We start from the raw sequence: 18924 nt of genomic DNA, 5'->3' as shown, positions 1-18924 counted from the left end.
CTCCTAGAGGTTCATTAATTTTAAGACATCATGGAAATCTTATGGCCTTTCCTCATGGTTCTCTCAAACATGTATTATTGTAGCAATGGATGAGACACTACACTCCAGCTTTTCTGAAACTTTTGCTGTTGTTGCAAAATACACAGTCAATTTAGTTTACTGCACTGGATTAGAGATAAACCCACTGATCTGAAGAAGTGACCTTCAATTTCTTTTTATCAGAAGCTCAGTAAGTTCTTGGATGTCATTGGTTTGACAGCACAGCAGAGCACTTCTCTAACTCACTTGCAAACATAAGTAAAAATGCTCTGAAAGTGAGGTGATAAACTCCAATTTAAACTCAAGGATTGTACTCAGCACAGTGTACAGTGCTGAATCTGCACGCTGCATATTGCTTCATCACCAATGACGTGCTTCCACATGTCATTCCCATACCCCACTGCAGATGATAAATCTGATCAGGTAAACTTATTACAGATAACCATGCCTGTAGTCAGATAATTAAATAAAGCAAACTTGTCCTATTTCCCCCTCAATTTAGAACCAAAGTATATTTCAACAGAAATTTACAACTTTGAATGTATACATTAATCATCTGTTTCCAAACTTTGGCTCATCCATCTTTCAAACCTCTCCCACAAGACAAACTTTATTTTACACGCAAGAAAGAAGAGAAGATATGAAGGGCTGCCTATGTTTCAGTCATCATTGTAGCATTATTGACGGATCCTCACAAGATGAACAGGAAAAGCTATATCTTGCCTATATGTGCTGCTCATTTCTATAAGGATCTGGTGCAGGTAGAGCAATGGCTGTAACTGAGCCTAATCAGCAAAGTAGTAGGCAGGGCCCAAGTGATTTGACTGAAACTGAAAAACATTGGCAGAATCAGAAAGGAGGTCCCTACCCTTCAGATATACTATGCTGACATCAGTCCACTACCTCACTGTTTCTCTCTAGAATAAATATTTAAAATAAAAAAGCAGTTAAATAATTAAGAAAACCCACAGTGATTCACTACAGTTCAAAACACTGATCTCATTGTAATGGGAAATTGATCTAAAGAAATGCATTTGGCTGAAAATGTTTGCTTTCTATTAAAGTAGCCCAGGGAAGCCCATACTTAAAAATTCAAGATCTTCCTGCGACTGCAGAAATGGTTTTGTCACCATCCTGTTACTGACACAGTTTCATGCTGTTCGATACAACCATGGTCTTAATGAAGAAGTTTTGCCCAAGTTGATCATGAAGTCTACAGACCCACAGCGAAGTACACTGTCTCTATGTTCATTATCTCTCACTAATCAGAACCCAAATAAATTCTCTCAACATAACACAGTAAGTTACCCAAAGCGGACAGACCTCCGCCAAGCCAGTGCTTTTCTCCCCTAGCCTGCAGACTGCCTGCGCAACGTCCCTCCAGCTCCTCTTGGTTTGGGTGTCAAGAGCAGGGTAAGGATTCTGGTCGGTTTGTACTGCAGCTATTCAGAACCAAACACACACTACAAACTCTACTGAAACCAATTCAAATCATATTAATTTATTGCTATGCTTAGGGATGAATTCCTGAACAGGGGACTATTTACTGTACCTGTTGCTGGGTCCCACTGACAGGCTTCCTTGATTGTTGCACTTATCACATCCTAGTGGGTATTGGATTTTCCTATAAAATCTTAAACATCTAGACACATCCCACACAGAGTTTCATTAAGCAGTTCAAAAACTCTTTCACCACTACTTATACTCCTTGCCTAAATGTCAATATTTTGGTTTCTTTTTCTTTGGAAAGTTGCAAGTCAGCCTCATATCCATGGGAATCTTTTAAATATGATCATCCAAACCATTTCTTATAGTCAAAAAAAGAAGTTTGGGAAAAAAAAAAAAAGCGGAAGTGCTCTGTGAAATATTAAGAGAACTAAAACTCACCTAATCTAGATTTTCAAGAACATTCACTTTGACAATTTGTAAGAGCCTTTGTCTTGAAACTAGCACTCATATTTTATATTTCTTATACCATCCCATTATGATTGTGATAAGGTCATGGTGTGAGAACTGTGGTATTTTTAAAAACTGCATAATTGTCTTCCACTTTTCTCCCTATTTTAGTTTATTCACTGGATAAGTGAGATATAAAAAGTATAACACCTCTTTGAGCTGTTTATCAAAAGAAGAAAATGTTTTTTATTGATGCTGTTTATCACAATTTTTTAGTGTCAGGTTTGCCCTACATATTTATTTTCACAACTGACAGTATAAAAATGAAAACACTAAATAAAGCAAGAGATACAATCCAAACCTTGTTATGGATAATGTTGATAAATGACCATAAAAAAAAAAAAAAGCTTAGCCTCCTCATGATACTACTTAAATCCCGTTCAAATTAATTCTGCGCACGTTGAATGCTGGTCTACACAGGATCAAATCAGCATTGAGCCTGCCCAGTTTGAGCAGCACTTTTGCTCAGGCTAAGGTGGCTTCACTTGTGGGTTGTCAACAAACATCAGGACTGTCTCACCTATGCATAATCAGCAGCAATAGCTCTACAGATGGACACCCTTCTCCTCAGCTTCATGTCATGGTAGAATCAGCTCTTTTACACTTACTTGCAATTTCTTGAACACTATAGTCCTTCACTGTTACAAACCAGGGAATCCCTGGCTGCTCACAGATTTCACCATGGCAAGAAAGACTCCCCACTTCAATCCTGAATTAGGCATTCCCCCATGTTAATCTCCTGGAAACAGTAACACAAACAACTACTTGGAATTCCTTCCAAGGAATCAGCTAGCTATAATCGAGGAGCTTCTTCTGTCTACAAATGAATGTCTCACATTAAACATTCATTGTCAAATTAAACTGCTTATTAATTCAGGTTCTTTCTATCCAATGATCCTGAAATACTGCTGCTATTAAAGTAAAACAGAATTTGTTTTTTTCTTTTCTTAGTTGATCATTCCATAAACTTTAAGCAAGGCATTGTTAATTTCTAGTAATTTAGCCTTCAAACACAATATAGCATGTAGAGCCCATGAAATCCATGGGTGATTATAACATGAAGATGCAGACCATTTATTTGGCTGTCATAACCTAATTATTTCTCTGTTCTGGCTTGAGTATGTTTCTGAAAGAGAAAAACTTATCTCAAGGAAAAGTTAGAGCTTCACAGCAGTGAGCAATGCAAGTTTCAGTAAACTATATCCTATCCCCATTCACACTGCCGCATTTTTCCTGTGCGAATGCTGTATCTAAAACATGCTTCCTATCCCAGTTCATTGTTCAGTACTTTCAATTCCCTTTTTTCAACATTTCTTTCTAAAGGAAAAGGAGGGGAAAAAACACTCCCCCTCCCCTCCCCCCCCCCTTTTTTTTTAAACTGTGAAGAATATAAAAGCCTAATTAAACCCACACAGTTCTGAATTTCCCAGCCTTACGCACTTTCCCTGAGGGTAACTGTCAGAAAGTGTCCTGTCTCCAGGGCTGCACAGGAGGCTGGGCTGCTTCTTAACCCAGGAGGAGTCCCAGAGACTCCAGGAGGCCGGATGACCTACAGAGTGAGACCCAATCATCACCATGAGTAAGTGCTAATTAACAGCCATAAGTTATTCTTCCAGCGTGGGCAAGAGAAATTAAAAAAAAAAAACCAAACCAAACCTCTGCCTGTTTACCACCTACCTGATTTCTTGAATGCCCTCAGTAAGCTCCAGCTCCAAGCTCAATACATCTGCGCTGCTCACAGCCTGCAAACTGTGCTGAGAAAACTCTTGACCCTGCTACTGCTCATTGTTCGCACTTCCACTTGTTACTGCCATTCACTTCTACTGTGTTAGCAGCGTCATTCCTCTTCAAACGCCATGAATCAGAATTAGCCCAAAAAATTTGCATGGAAGCAAGAAGATATTTTGCATTTCAGCTCTGCAAAGAATTTCTAGTTAAGGCAACTGTCCATTGTCCAAACCAGACACAGAGCGGCTCGATCCCCGTCCCCACCGCACAGGTGGCTGTGCTGACCTCTGTATTATTTGGGCCTTTCAGTAAGCAGGAGAGATTGCTCTGTCAAAACTTTGAAATTACCCAAAACAGCCTAAAAAATTTTAGGAGCTTGGAAATCTGCACAGGGCACAAAAAAATTATTCGGTTCCCAACATTCAGGACCCCACAATCCCAGGTGCTAGACATCACATGCTTTTAAAAAACATCTTTTGTCTCAAATGCTTACTGTCTTTGTATAAAGGAGACAAATTAAGCAAAAAAGTGAAACTAAGATGCACTTAATGTGATAAGCAGGAATTGGAACAAACCTAATTTGGTCTCACTCATTCCCTGCTACTGTTAATTGTACGGACCATTTACCAAAACTTTCAAAATAATAAGATGTACTTTATAAAAACTGATACCAATCCATGACAGAAGATGTGACTACAATCAAAAATATTACACAAAGTCAGGCTTCAAATTTTAACCTCTTTTGTAAATTTATTCTAAAATCAACCAGTTATCAGTGCAGGCTTCAAAATCCAACTACAGGGATGCTGTTGACTAGAGCTGAACAGCAGCTTCTGCCGAGCCAGGCAACACCCTGGTGCAAGAGCAGAATGAAAATGGAAAATGTTCATTTTTACTTATAATTGATTTCCTGACAAACTGCAGCACTAGATTCTATTTCACTCTTTCAAAGATTTTCAATTACATCAATTCCTACTGATATTCTTATATGAGAGCAGAAGATCTGCAATGTCTCTTGCACAACTCCATTTATTGAAAGCACCTGCCTCTGAATTACTTTATCGCACTGGCAGTCTGAGCTTGCTCAGCAAAATAGCAATACCAAACCCAGAAGGATTAACATTGCACCAAAGTGCTCAGTAGCTGACAGTTAACAGGGTATAATATTAGTGGTGTGTCAGACTTTTCATGTGAAGAGTAAGGAAAAGCTTCTCCAGACTTTCCCAAAGTATGAAATTCCACACAGAAGTGACCCTTTGCATAGGTATTGAAGGTTGCAAGTCTGACTTTCCTATATCAACTAATAAGTGCCTGTTTATGCTGAAAGGAAATTGTCTTTGGGGGAAAACGAGCATTTTGTATATCCTTCAGCAGAAATCAATAAGTCCCTAATTTCCTTGACACAAAATTAGGTACTTACTGCCTTAAAACTGCCATGTAGAGTAACTAAACCTACCATCTTGCTCTCCATGCTTCTATTTATGCAAATGGCTGCCTCCCCCTTCTGAGTGTTAGTATTTTTAGCACACAGTCCTAAGTGTGATTACATGTGAAAACATTTAAATGGTACATTCAAGTTATACTTTTAAGTGATAAACGATGATTGGTGGAACATCTTTAGTACTGTTTCCTGAGCCCTGCAATTCTGTCTTTGGCTTCAGAGTGTATTAAGTCCATGATATATCCACTGATATATCTCAATCTAGAAAGAATCTAAAGTTATTGAAAAAAAAATATTTTAAAGCATGGAAAATTTAACTCATGGGTTTTCTTCAGCTGAAGTCAGAGCAAGGTGTGTACTGGAGCCCCATGGGCAGAGAAAGGGTCAGGCCCTTTCCTGAGATTATGCATTAAATGCAATTCTTGTTCTTGCCCTGGGACAGTAAAGCACAAGTAACGAATCACCACAAAGCCACAGGCACTGTAGGATACCATGATGTGACATCTTCCTGCACATGGCACTCCAGCAGCATTTAGCAGGCGTTGCCAATTCAGAATTTACATTCCCATAACCTTGGCTCACCAGCAAGACCCTCTGGTAAAGCTTCTGAAACAAGGCAGCGTCTTTGCCATTTTCAAGGACACAAGAGTAAAGTATTAGCTGCTTTATGCACGACACCTAAAACAGGACTGGAGAAGATTTTTTTGGTTTTTTGGACTTGACCGATTGCAATTATACTATTTATATTATGCCCTTGACTAAAAACTATGTTAATAAGGTGGAATGAAAACATTTTCACAGATTAATTGGATTTACTTATAACACCAAAACTGTAACGATAAAATTTGTGCTCACATAATAGCTAATCAACATTGACTTTTCTTTTAAAACAGCAGCTTTCAAGTATTAACCACATCAGTGAATATGCTATAAAATCACTAGCCATGCACATGCAGAGGTGCCTCAAAATTTAAAATGCCATTTCTGACTTGGGACATCTGCTTTGACATATTGAAAATCAACTTTACTTGGAATTCAGAGGGAGAACATTAAATATTTCAGGCTGTTTTATAACATCTTAGCCACAGAAAAGCACTAGTCAGTTATGAAGATTTGAAGATGTATGCTATAAGCATCTATATATGTGTATCTAGACAGGTAGATATTATAGTAAAAAAAAGAAAAACCACCAAAAGTTATGAGCTCTTTTTTTTTTCTCTCTCAACAATAGATGTGGCAAAGTATCTTCTGGGTGAAACAGTCGATTCTAGCTTTTACTGTAGGTTGGTTGAGCAGCTTGTTTTATATTGGTTTATTTCATTCAAAAGCAAAAGATACTCAGTTGCTTAGGATAACAAAAGAAAGAAGAAATGTACTCTGATATGCCAAAAAGTAATAATAATCTCTGTAAGTTAGACCAGGGATTTGATATTTGATTGATGTTTATTATCCCATTAAGGCAGCTTTACCAAATTTTTCTCACTAAAATATTTCAGAAAGAGCATTTTTCATCTACAGTTAAGGTTATTACAGTTTGGCATCCAAATTCTCTAAAGATCCCCCTGCCTTCACCATGCTATGCTCCCATCCTGTTCCTTCCTGGTGACTGGACGAAAATATCATCTACAACACTTCAGCAAGGGTAATTTTTTCCCCTGCATTTGCCCTTCTTATAGCTCAAGGGGGTCACTGCAACAGTGGTAGTAAAAGAGCAGAGACCTTCTCTCCTGGGATCTCATAGCTACCAGCCACACCACATTGTGAAGAATGAAGAATTACCCTAATGGCAAGGTAGAAAGGTCTGTGGCAGTGGAGACGTTAAACTACCCTCAAAAGATGATTAGGGAACTCTGTAGCAAAAGATGCATTTCCCCGCTGTGACTGGTCTACCTAGGGAATGACGACCACGACTGCCAGGCTGACTCCGCAGTGTGTTCCAATCCAGGAAGAAGAAAATTGAAGCTCTTAAATATCCGTCCTACATATATTGCCAATATCAGAAGAGTGTTGAGTTTAGAGTATCGAGCTATCAGACCTAAAGAACTGCCAGGATTAAGGCTGTATCTGTGAAATACGCTCAGCACTTTTGTGCTTATGCAATATGATATGGGGTTCAATTCCCAACTGCACAGAATTTTTATCCTCATTGTGGGTTTGGGACACACACTTCTGAGATAACCGTCAGCTCCACGTGGCCTCTCCCCAGCCTCAGCACAGAGGGGAAGCTGTACTGGGAGGTGGATGCAGAAACAGAGTTTGAAAATGCGTGAAGAGAAATGTTGGTCTCAGGATTAAATAATCTGAATTTTAATTTGAGGTACTTGATTGCATACCCACCTCTGCCTTCAGTGCTGCTAAGGAAGCAACTTCAGTGGGTGTTTGTCACTGTCCAAGCACACAGCTTACAACACCTGATTAATCAAAGTTATGGCATTCATAGCTGCAGTCAATGTCAATTCAAACCTTACTCTGATTATATGAAATGCTATGATGTACTAAATACATGGCAAAAAATCATGCCCTTGGCATTTCACATTCAGCACCCTAAGCTAGCAAGCATTTTTCTCTTTCATGCTGAGCCTCAGCTCCTTATCTACACAGTAATAAGAACAGACAACATCAGCAGGCGAAATAATATCATCTCAACTTATAGTTTCTGTGGAGAAAAATTATTTGCCATCTAAAGATTAGCAGAAGTTGTAGCAATTGTCATAAAAATATGTCTATCAAGAAATATTTGTTTTTATTTGGAGCACAGTTTGAATCATATACACTAACTATGAGACAGAACAAACTACAAGGAAAACAAAAAGAAGCAAAGAGAACTTGGTGCAAAACACTGTATGCAAACATATGACTAAAGTCCCAGGATAATGCATAAATGCAGCCAACCAAAATTCTGGCATTTATTAATTCTTAAATGCTCAAAGCTGCACCCTCCCATGCTTTTTAGTATAATAAAACATACCTGGATTGCACAGTGCTAGTACCCAAGAATGCAATGAAACACTCACAAAGCTATACCCGAGGTATAAAATCTATTTTCAGGCTTACAGTTGTTTCTAAAAAAATGCAGTTCAAAAGATGTAAGCGCTAACAGTATGCCCCAGAACATGGTTTTCCCCTGGAGTCTATAAAGCAAAGAGGACATATGTTTGACAACAGTGAAGCAGAAACACCACGTCAAATGCAAGTTACTTAGCCTGGAGTTTACTGCAACCAGAGTGCAAGTGAGAGTTTCAGAGCACATCAAAATCTAAGCAGATGTCATTCTATGCCCTGGAAAGCAAACAACTGGGAATTTTTAGACAGGCAATAACAAGCAGCAAAGATATCAAAGTTATTTGGCAAATATCCTAAATATTACTCCACATTTTGTAACAAAAGGATTATTTTTTCTCTGTTAAAATTTCTCTGAAGACTTTTATCTGGTTTAGAACCTAGAAGATTCTAAGTTTTCTTCTTTACCTTGTCTGTTTGAACATAGTTTATCTGTTCTGAAATTCCTTTTTCCTCTATGCTGTCCCTGTAGAAAAAAATAGGCTAGCCTGGCATGGGCAGGGTACTGGCATGGGCAGGGTACTGGCACAGGTTTCAAGAGTTCTGAGTTCAATTAAGATGCAAAATTTCTATATGATCTTGTGCAACACACTTAATCTTTGACAATGAACAAGTTTCTGTGCAGTGACTGTCATACTATCAGATGGCAGCTGAAAGCACATAGCAATTCCCAGATGTGCAAAGTTTCTTTCATCACAACCTGATCTTGAAGCAAAATGTCAAAAATAAGTGAATCTGTGCCACATCCATCTCGCTGCTTCTCACTCTTCCTCTTGGGACTGAAACGAAGCACATATCCTAAACCTATCTCCCTTTTCTTCACTATTTCCCTTTTCAACATAACTCATGATACCATTCAGCAACCCATCTCACCCAAGGAGCATCAGGACAAGCACAGGCCTATCATACATCCTCACTGTTATATAAATAAAATTTCAAATCTAACATTTTACCTTAAGTTCAGGAAACGAGGTTATCATATTGAAATCTGACACTGCGGTTCTTCTCTGATACGTCTCTGCATTGTAATGCGACCTTTAACACCCTCATTGCATTGTTTCACAAACAATGAATAGAAAATTGCTGTTACAAAGAACGCTAACCTGCCCAACAAGCACTGCTGAAGTACCATAACTCAGTGGATTGACAGAGTTCATTTGCTCACAGCTCAGAACTTCAGGGAAAAAATAAACACTGGGATGTGAGACACCTGGACACAGAAATAAATAGCCTTGAGGAGCTGGTCAAGAGCAGAAGGAGCAGAAAGCTAAATGCTAGAGGGGCAACGGAGCAGAGCCTGGAAGAGAGTCAAAGGACAGGAGACCCAGCAAGTGGCAGAAGCACAGAACAGAGAATTAGAAGGAATAAGATCAGAGACAGAAGCTGAAGAAGAGGATGAAGAATTAAAACTGCAGAGAAAGTTACCTCAATGCTGATATGACTGAGCTTTAAGGAAAGCAAGTGGATAATTTAGGCCTACAAGTTTGTCACAAAGAAATTATGTTGTCATATGCTAACATATAAGTCTTTGTACTAATCAAAAAATGATTGAGTCATGGTGGTTTTTAGGTGAAAAGGAAAATATAGTCATATTTTTCTTACACAAGAATGTTTAGATTGTCTGCAGAACTGGTTCTGGTGACAACAGTGCAACGATAAGCTGCAGTAACAACTTCACCATGGGATACTGAGTACTGATGTAAGCTTCACAAAAGTTGTTTCTATATCCAGAATTTTACCATAATATATTAATCAGAATGGTTCAGAGTCTATTACTAGAAATGTAAACTAAGAAAACTTCATGAAGCGCGCTGAAGCAGAAAATTGTCCAATCTTTTGCCAAAGCATTCCTGAAATCTACATCATACAAATTCTACATTTTCAAGGAAAAAAAGGAAATTCTGTCTATGGCTCAACAGCAATTTCAGTGTGACCGGTTAGAAATAATTTCTTATACTTAAGCTGACCTGGTGGTCAACATAAAGATGCAGAGAGAGAAAACCAGGACAATTATATCACCAGTCAGCATTATACAAAACAAAATTAAGTCTATGGGTAGAAACTTCACTACCCTGGATTTAATTTAAATGGGATTGGGAATTTCCCCTCATCTATTTCTGGAAGAGTTCGTTATCTAAATGACATAGGTTAGAAAAATCAAATACTGTAGGAGTTTCTATGGGAACAAAGGACAACAAGAAATTAGAAGAGGTATTCTTTTCCTTCTTCTGAGGGCAGAGCAGCCTTCAACTTAATTCATTTCCCCCTTCTCATCTAAAATAAAGAATTTTTATGGCAATAACCTCAAAACCATTAAGCATAAACCAAACCAGTGTTGCCTACATGAAACTGCAGAGAGCTTGAAAGAACTCCGACCAGTGTGTTGTTTGCCTAAATTCTTCTTCGTTACAGTTCTTTGACCTCAGATTCCATAACTACAGAATGTACTATTTTCCTAGCAGATTCAGGAAAAGAATATTCATGCTAATAAGGGTGACTTTTTATTTGGCTCTTAGGTTCCAGCTCTTTTGTCCTGCTAAACCTGCTTATCGTTGCCTCCTGTTCTCCATTTTTCTACACAAGCTTCACAATATATTGGGACTGCAGCTCAAGCTCTTCATTTAGAAAAGACAATATTTGCTGTTCCCCAGGCACTGAATAAGAACAGGGCTCTGCCTAGACTGAACACAGTATAGGGTGGCAACTAGTATGGTAAAAAAACCCACCACACCAAAACCCCCAAGCAAACCCAACAACAAAAACCAACAGTAAGAGGACAATCAGTATAAAAAAAAAAAACAAACCCCAAACAACCAACCTAACATATCACCTCTATGAATAACAAAGAAGAACCAACAAAAGAAAACCAAAACTAAGAAAAAGGTGAAGGCAAATCAATATGTGAAAGGTTGAAAAAGTATGTCTCAAGGGAAAACAGCGAGACAGACAGTGACATAGAACACAAACAAGAAAAGATCTGAAATGAGCCTAGAGGATCGATGAACGACATGGAGAGAGGTTGCATGTCTGCCAGGATACATGGAGACATACCACTGGACTTCACAAATCTGTGGGTTTCAGCTGGCATTTATAGGAAGTGGTTCTCCAAGAAATACTAAGCTCATTTAGAAAAAGTCACCAGCCGTCTAATACAGCATGTGTAAAGTATTATGCCTGATTGTAATGAAAAACAGTTTTGTCAAAGAAAATGATCTGAAATGGGAATGTATCTCCTGGTGATCCAAACCAGCTAATCACCAGGCTAGCTTTTCCCTACAGCAAACTGGCTCAGAGGAGATTCAGTCTTGCTCTTCTCAAGTGATTTTGTTAATTAACTTCCTCCTCCAAAAATGAAGGGATGCACAATCATTTTTCTATATTTGAAGGCTGTAAGCACCATATAAAATAAGGAATTAATGTTAATACTGCAGGGGGTTACAAACAAGAGCAAATGGATGAAGTTAAAAAAGCTGTCCTGAAGCAGACATCTATTTCAATCGTCTCCCAGCAGTAGTGATATAAACCATACAGATAAATTATACAGAAGCCTGCTCTTCCTAGCTTCCCATCAAACACAGGCTCCTAAAGGAGATTTGGGACATCTATCTTAGACATGTTTCCAACCACACTCTGAAGCACTAACTTCTGCTATTCTACCTCTGCAGAGAGCATGAGAAGCCCACCTCCTACGATCATCAATACTTTCATAATCCTGGGATGCTAGAGCACACTTACAGCCAGCATGATGCGGCCATAATCCTGGCTGGTGTCATCTGAATATCAACTGTTTGAAAATGGTTGGTTTTATGGTGCCAGACTGGTGCCCAGATGTGCTGGTGGCTCTAATCTCATACTTCAGTATGGTTGTTCCATGTCAGATCTGAGCTAGCAGGTCATCCATATGAGATTAGAGCCACCAGCACATCTGGGCACCAGTCTGGCACCACTTTCAAACAGAATAATTCAGAGCTTATTTTTAAAAAAATATTTATCCATGGGTAGTATGAGCTTTTGAGGGACCAAGTTGTGCAAAATTCTTGGACAGCAAGCCTGCCTATGGACAGTCAGATTGTAAATGCAGAGTCTGCAGAGATCTGGAAATCTCTGAACTCATGTTCAAACTTCCGTCTGGTGGGGACCAGTCTTCTCTCAGGGCTGGATTTGGACGCACATTTGGAGGTGGGCTTGCTGTAGCTCCTCCTGAGGTGGTAAAAGGAAGGTATTTTGACAGATGGACCTTGCAGCATTCTAAGTGTCTACATACAGCTCTTAAAAACATGAGGCTTTGCTGAAAATATTCTCTCAGAGATCTGCTCTCCTAGGGTAAAATCTATCCACGTGCAGAAAGCTGTGCGCCATTAGCTCCCTTGTTTGGGGATTTAATTGCAGGTTCAGTGATATTCACCCTGTTCAGAGGTATTGTTCGTAGAGATTGAACATTTGCATTACCTACTCCAGTGCCAAGATTCCTTCCGCTAGGATGCTGAGGAACTAGCCCATAACTTTTAACCAGATTATTATTTCATTTTATACTGCAAACAGAACAACGTAAAGTTCTTGATTCTAGTAATCTCAGATTACCAGAATGGGACCCCCTAAAGTTGATTGAGTTAATTTAGGATAGAGTTTTGCCCTCTTCACACCTTCCACAAAAAAGGCTAAGAATGGTTCCACCATCACTTGAAAGCAAACACTTTACCTTTAAAAATTCTCATTTAATTTTATGTTCAGGCACTGAAGAAGTCTATGAGACAGAGTGGTCCCTTGGGAATGCTTCAGCCCTTTCATATTTCCCAAAGCAAGCAGGCCTAACGCTGCTCCATTATTAGCTCATTGGATCTGGAACAACGTAATTGTGACTTACGCTATGCAGGAGAAAGTTGTTTAACATACAGAAGACCTCTCACCTCATTGTCCAATATTTCCACAGCATGAACTGAAAGGCCACGGTTTCCATGAAGAATCAGGCAGGTCTACACAAGTGCTATGCAGTTGTACACATGCAGAAAATAATACCCCCTGAGATATGACACGCATAGAGTGCAAGCACTTACTAAGAGGGCAGCTCGTGCACAGAAGACACGAGACACATTTAACAGTGCCTGAAAGCTAAGCCTTCCCCACAGATGCAGAGAAAACATGTAGCATGTGAACACCCTGCCCGATACTTCCTCAAAACACCAAACTTCTGACGGGTTATGCAGCACAGCGTTCACACACAGGACTTCGGGACATCCATGAACTGCAAAAATAGTGACTGAAGACAGCTCACCTGTTAAGGTCTCCAGATATACAGAGACAATTTGTAATATTTGCAACATTAGAGCTATAAAGTCCTTGAAATCAATCTTGACAAAATCTGCAGACTAAACAAGAGAATGTGTCCAGGAAAACCATAAATTTAGCTCTATGAATAACAGAGAAAGCCTAGAAATTGCAGTCGAGTTTTGATTATCCATGTGCGCTTGTGCTTATGTCAGTATGTATAAAGAAACAGCCAAGTAAAACCACAATTAATGTAACGTAATATATACATAGAATAGGCTTATTATAACTTATTTACATGTGCTTTATAAAAATATGATGTAGTACATTACCTTTGAAAACATTTGTACATTGTTTTCAGAAGGAGCTTTGAAAAAACAAACAAACAAAAAAAACACTAGCCAGAGAACAACCTGGTACTGATGACTTCAGCTCTGCATCATGCATATGCCAGTATCGCTTTCCAGTCTGGGGCAGAGAGGGAAGTTGGGCCATGGCTAATCCACCACCTGGATTCTTCAGCCAGTGATAATCAATAGCTGCTTGTGTAGGTTTTGTCAGAAAAGATATAAGCATCTAGAAAGCATAAAACTACTGAAGCAGTATGGAAAATGAGTGAGGTTTCTGTAAAAACGTACCCTTTTGTATTCGCAACATAAATGTATATGGTTAAATATTTGTGGAGTATAAAGCTTTACAGAACTTGATGCTGTGGACAAGTAGAGGGAAGAATGCATACATTGACAGGAAAAAAGAATGCAGTGACTTCATCAGACCATTGGGTGATTTTGGCTGGCTAAGGAACAGAGCTTGCTTTTTTTTTTTTCCCCCTGCAGTTGTTTTCTATGCAGTCTTCAGCCACCCTGCAAAGGAATTAACATGACACCATGCTGTGAAACAAGGAAGTACTATGCATGCATTCCCCTATCAGAGAATTCATAGGATTCCTAAGAAATGAAAGCACATCTACCTACTTGAATTTCATGTTATTTGGGGGATTTCACTCTTCTCTCTACCTCTCAAGGCTTTTGTAGAGGCTTGCATCTTTATTTTTTAAGCCCTCAGCCTTGAAAAAAGATGTGCACAGGATGTGCTGACAAGGATTTTTAGGTGCATGGACTTCTCAGTTGCAGTACATAGACATCGGGTTCCAAACGTAAACATCCCATTGCAAGCTCATGTAGTTTAAACTGGAGAAAATACTTCAGGATTATTGTTTTTCCTCCCTTCCTGTTGCCTCAAGGCTATTTAGAAAGCATATTACATTATGCATTTTGGCTTTTAAACATTTATTGAAAAAGACATATGGTTACATACTTGGGTTAAAAATTAGCTTTCACAAGATAGTCATACTTAGACATGAGTTAAAACAGTGCTTTGGATTAAACGTGAAGTAAGAATGTAGATTATTTTAAGGCACAGGAATACCTGATTTTATAATAATAATTTAAAAAGTAAAAACATGCTGTAACGTACTTAACTGTGTGATCTTCAGAATTATTTAGGTTGTGCACATATTTTGCAAACCCTTTTGTTTAAGTTTACAGTAATTTTATATGGAACAAAATGGTACAGTAAAGAGCTCCACATGCAGATGCACACACACAATTACGTGTTACATTTAATGGAGAAAAGTCTAAGCCTGGTCTCCCCAAGACAATGTCACAACCTGCAGGCACTTAGAAGCGCTTCCCCATGTGTGTGAATAAGAGCCCTGCTGGTCTCCTTTCACAGCAAAAAGTTTCTTTGCTGCCGTCATTGTGTCAGCACTTAGTGAAACTGGAAGAGAACCGACTCAGGCACCTTCATTACCGATGTTAAAAATTAAGTTAACGCATAGACCCTACATAGTGCCAAAGCCTTTTTGTAATAGACAGTGAGGAGGACTGCTCTAGAGGTAAATGTTTTTAAACAGTTCACTGAGCTGCACAGATGCCAAGATAGACCTGCTCCCTACCAGAGAGCGGGAGGGAGGTGGGTTTGCAGCGTGTCCTCACCCCATCAGTGAGAAGGAAAACTGGTGTCAGGATCAGCTGCACCAGCAGGTGCAACATGATGCCAAAACGCATGGTCTGATGGAGGAGATGACTTGGACCACTGACATCTGGGCTACGTGCTGGCCACTACCGCTTTTTTGCGAAGGCAATGCAGCAGGTACCTCACTGCACCATGAAGTCCTCTACCTGCAGATCTGTGTAAGCCGCCTCCTCCTCCCCCCAGTACCTCTTTGCAATTGCCTAATCTCGGCTTCCTCAACCCCCCAGCACACATACATGCTATCAATACAACCAGACATGACATTCAAGTACAGAAAACAATGGAAGGGTATTTAAAATAACAGCAGTGTTTTAAAGTTTTTACTCATTCGGGAGAGGGAAGGAGGTAACAAACTCTGTTGAACTAAACAGCTCACGTGAAGCAAAGCCCTCTGAATTACAGGATAAATCAGGAACAAAATTATTTTATTAAGCCACAATGTAAGACACATTAAACAAAGAAAACAATTTCCAGACATCATCATATCTCTTGCTTAAATCCAGAAAAGGCAATGCAGAGACAGAATAAAAGCTTTATTCTTACTCTACCTCAGTAAAACAAAGGTATAAGAACACATCACCTCTTTGCCTTGCTTTGAAGGCAGACCAGCCTGCAATGAGTTTGAGCCGGTGTTATATCTATGTCTTCAGTGGACCTTTGAAGATTTAGTAAAGTCTTTATTATTCCTGCAGCGTGTGACTATGCATAGTCAATCCACTTAATAGATTCACAACATGAAATGCATCTAAGTTAAAAGAATTATTTTTGTAGTTCTCTCATACCAAAAGCAAAGGAATATATCTATTGGAAATCATATATTTGCATTTACTTTAAATCTCATGCAACAAACTAGGGAAAAAAAAAGTATGTTTAAGGGCACAGTTTACTGTGGACTAAATAATGACCTTTCCTACTTACAAAATCAGAGCTGTTAAAATAGCTTAAAGCATGAATTAAGCAAGCACGGATTTTCAAACATTTAAATGCACTTCTTTTCTACTGCAGAGTTGTAAAAGCACTTCAAAAGGCAAAGAATTTGCAATTGTACAGACCAGTGAGGGACGAGGGGACGATGGTTATTAGGTTGCCTATTCTGTAACTTCTTGTCCCAGCCAGTCTGCACTTGTAAGATGCAAAAGGTCCAATTTACAAACACCTGATGACATAGGCTTATGTTGAAAATGCTGAAAGAGCCCGTCCTTCCTATGCCAATGACAGCAAATATCAGCTCAAACCACATGTATGCCCCACGCTTGAACACTGAGGGGCTTCAGAGTTTTCTACACGGCTAGTCAAGCAGGGGCTTTCTGTGCCCTTTCCAGCATAGTGGTACAGACCTACAGAAATAAGTCACCTTTACCATATCCGTAATTCAAGTTCCCCAGAACCTTATCCCGTTGCTGCCACGGGCAATCACGAGCAATGCTCAAGCCTCCTGTTTCAAGGACAAAGAGGCAGGACTCCGATTGCAATCACTATTTCAGAGCTCCGGTTGGAGAGGGGAAAGAGCAAAATAAAGAGAAAACTTGTATTTTACTTAGCCAACATCTGCTATGAAGATGTTAAAAATGATGACTAGATATTGAGTGAAGGTCACGAGGCTTATCTAAGAATATAGGGGGAGAAAAACAGATGGGGGAAGGGGGAGGGAGAGAGAGAGAGAGAGAGGGAGAGAGCACGAGCACTGCAGCAAAGAAGCTATGCTCAGCCAATACATGCTGGCACTTACCATAAAAATAGAAAGATCCAAAGAGAATCAGATTAAGGATCCTTTTTATCTCTCTTCAATAGAAAGATTTCCACATGAAGCTTTGAACACAGCTGTCCAGGGAAAAGCAAGGTAATATGATGATACACAGAAAACACTAACACACAAATGATAAGTCCTTTCACAGCCTTCCAAAACCTGCAAGCAGTTTGTGCTGAAAAAACAAAGGTAAGAAGTCTGAAGACGACTCCTACATAACACTGCAGCTAAAACAGACTGCTGTATTTCCAGTCACTCAGACCGCACTGTTTTCATCTTCATCTTCTCACCATTGCTTACATCCTAGAGGTGGGCTTGGGGGTGGGGAAAAGAGATTTCTCCTCCAAGTGGAAAAGAGCTCAGAAACGGCATCAGCATTTTTAATCAGTCGCTGGGAGTACCCAATCAGAGGAACTGAGTGGTGCCAGCATGACAGTTGTCCAACGCAGGGCAGCCTGGTGCGCAAGCCGCCAGCGCGTTCCTGGCTTGCACAAGACCACTGACGGGCTAATCTGCCTCTTAACCCCAGCAAGGTTTTCTGTGCCCACATGCAAACAAACTCATCTTACACTGCGTCTTCTCTGAGGAGCAGCACTTTGAAAGCTACAAGCTTTTCTGGGTTGCTGTTCTGACAGGCTGTTTTCTACATCTGTGTAATAGTACAAAAGCAGGAAAAGTTTGGAGGCTTAAATGTCAGCGTCATTTAACTTGCAATTTTTTATCTGGTAGCTTCCCTATATAAAACATACATTATCCATTGGTTCCTTTTCAAAGGTTTCTTTTTGGAGGAGAAGGAAGTCTATAAGAGATTTTACACAGCACAGCCCCGCTGCTGTGAACTGCCTTGTTAGAGCCGGTGCTGGTTTTGACATGACATCATAGATCCCTGACAGCAGCAGATCCACAGAAAATACACAACCAAGGTCCCTCTCCCCCAACTCACCAAGATGACAACTGGATTAAATGTTTGTGCTGCCATCTATCATACTATTGGACATCAACCCCCCTCCTCCCCCAGAAAAAACCCAGATCTCAACTTAATTTGCAATAAGAATATCCAGGACCTGGAGACAAACCTTTCTATAGCATTTAACCCATTGAACCAATCTGCACAGGAAAGTGATGTGGTCAACATTAAAGATGCCAAACAATGTAACTTCCAGGGGATGCTCCTGATTCTAAAATACAAATGCCTGCATTTGCCTATGGGGGAGAAATTCTTCCGGTCCTACTGCACAATGCAGTCCACAGTAAACTTAAACACAGCATGCAAATCTGCATTTACTTAAAGCAGACACTCTGCCAGTAGACAAAGTTAGATGCTTACCTTTTCAAAACATTTTTAAAAATGGTCAATCCTGGATTTCTGTCATAATGCAAAGTAAGCATGAATATCATCCATCTGATATTCACATTTCAGAAGATGAAAAGGCTATGTTTTGTAAGGGGGGAATCTGGGGGAAAACAAACCTCAAGGCATTCCTAGCAGTGGTACCCGTATTATTTGTACAATTTAATACAACTAATTTGTTCTGAAATGTTTGAACGTGTGAACGTAGTGCAAGAGCGTACAAATTCCACTAGCAAGCAGCAGATTGTCACACACTAAGCTGACATACTACGTGGGTCATAACCAAAATTATCTTTTTTT

At 39.5% G+C, this 18924-nt stretch overlaps 1 protein-coding gene across 5 annotated transcripts in view; it reads right to left on the bottom strand.

The window, feature by feature from the left end:
• Window positions 1–17482, bottom strand: part of ANO4 (anoctamin 4) — a 197538-nt gene extending 180056 nt beyond the window's left edge. For 4 of the 5 annotated variants that reach the window (XM_054847846.1, XM_054847809.1, XM_054847818.1 and 1 more), the window contains exon 1: window positions 17256–17476. The gene's annotated coding sequence lies outside the window, so the exon portion shown is untranslated. Of the gene's footprint in view, window positions 1–17255 lie in introns of all 5 variants that reach the window. The other variant, XM_054847835.1, reaches the window with a different exon arrangement.
• Window positions 17483–18924: the final 1442 nt, after the last annotated feature.

Source organism: Grus americana, chromosome 1 (genome assembly GCF_028858705.1).
Source record: "Grus americana isolate bGruAme1 chromosome 1, bGruAme1.mat, whole genome shotgun sequence".
Lineage (NCBI taxonomy): Eukaryota > Metazoa > Chordata > Aves > Gruiformes > Gruidae > Grus > Grus americana.
This window is presented reverse-complemented; position numbering and strand designations above follow the sequence as displayed.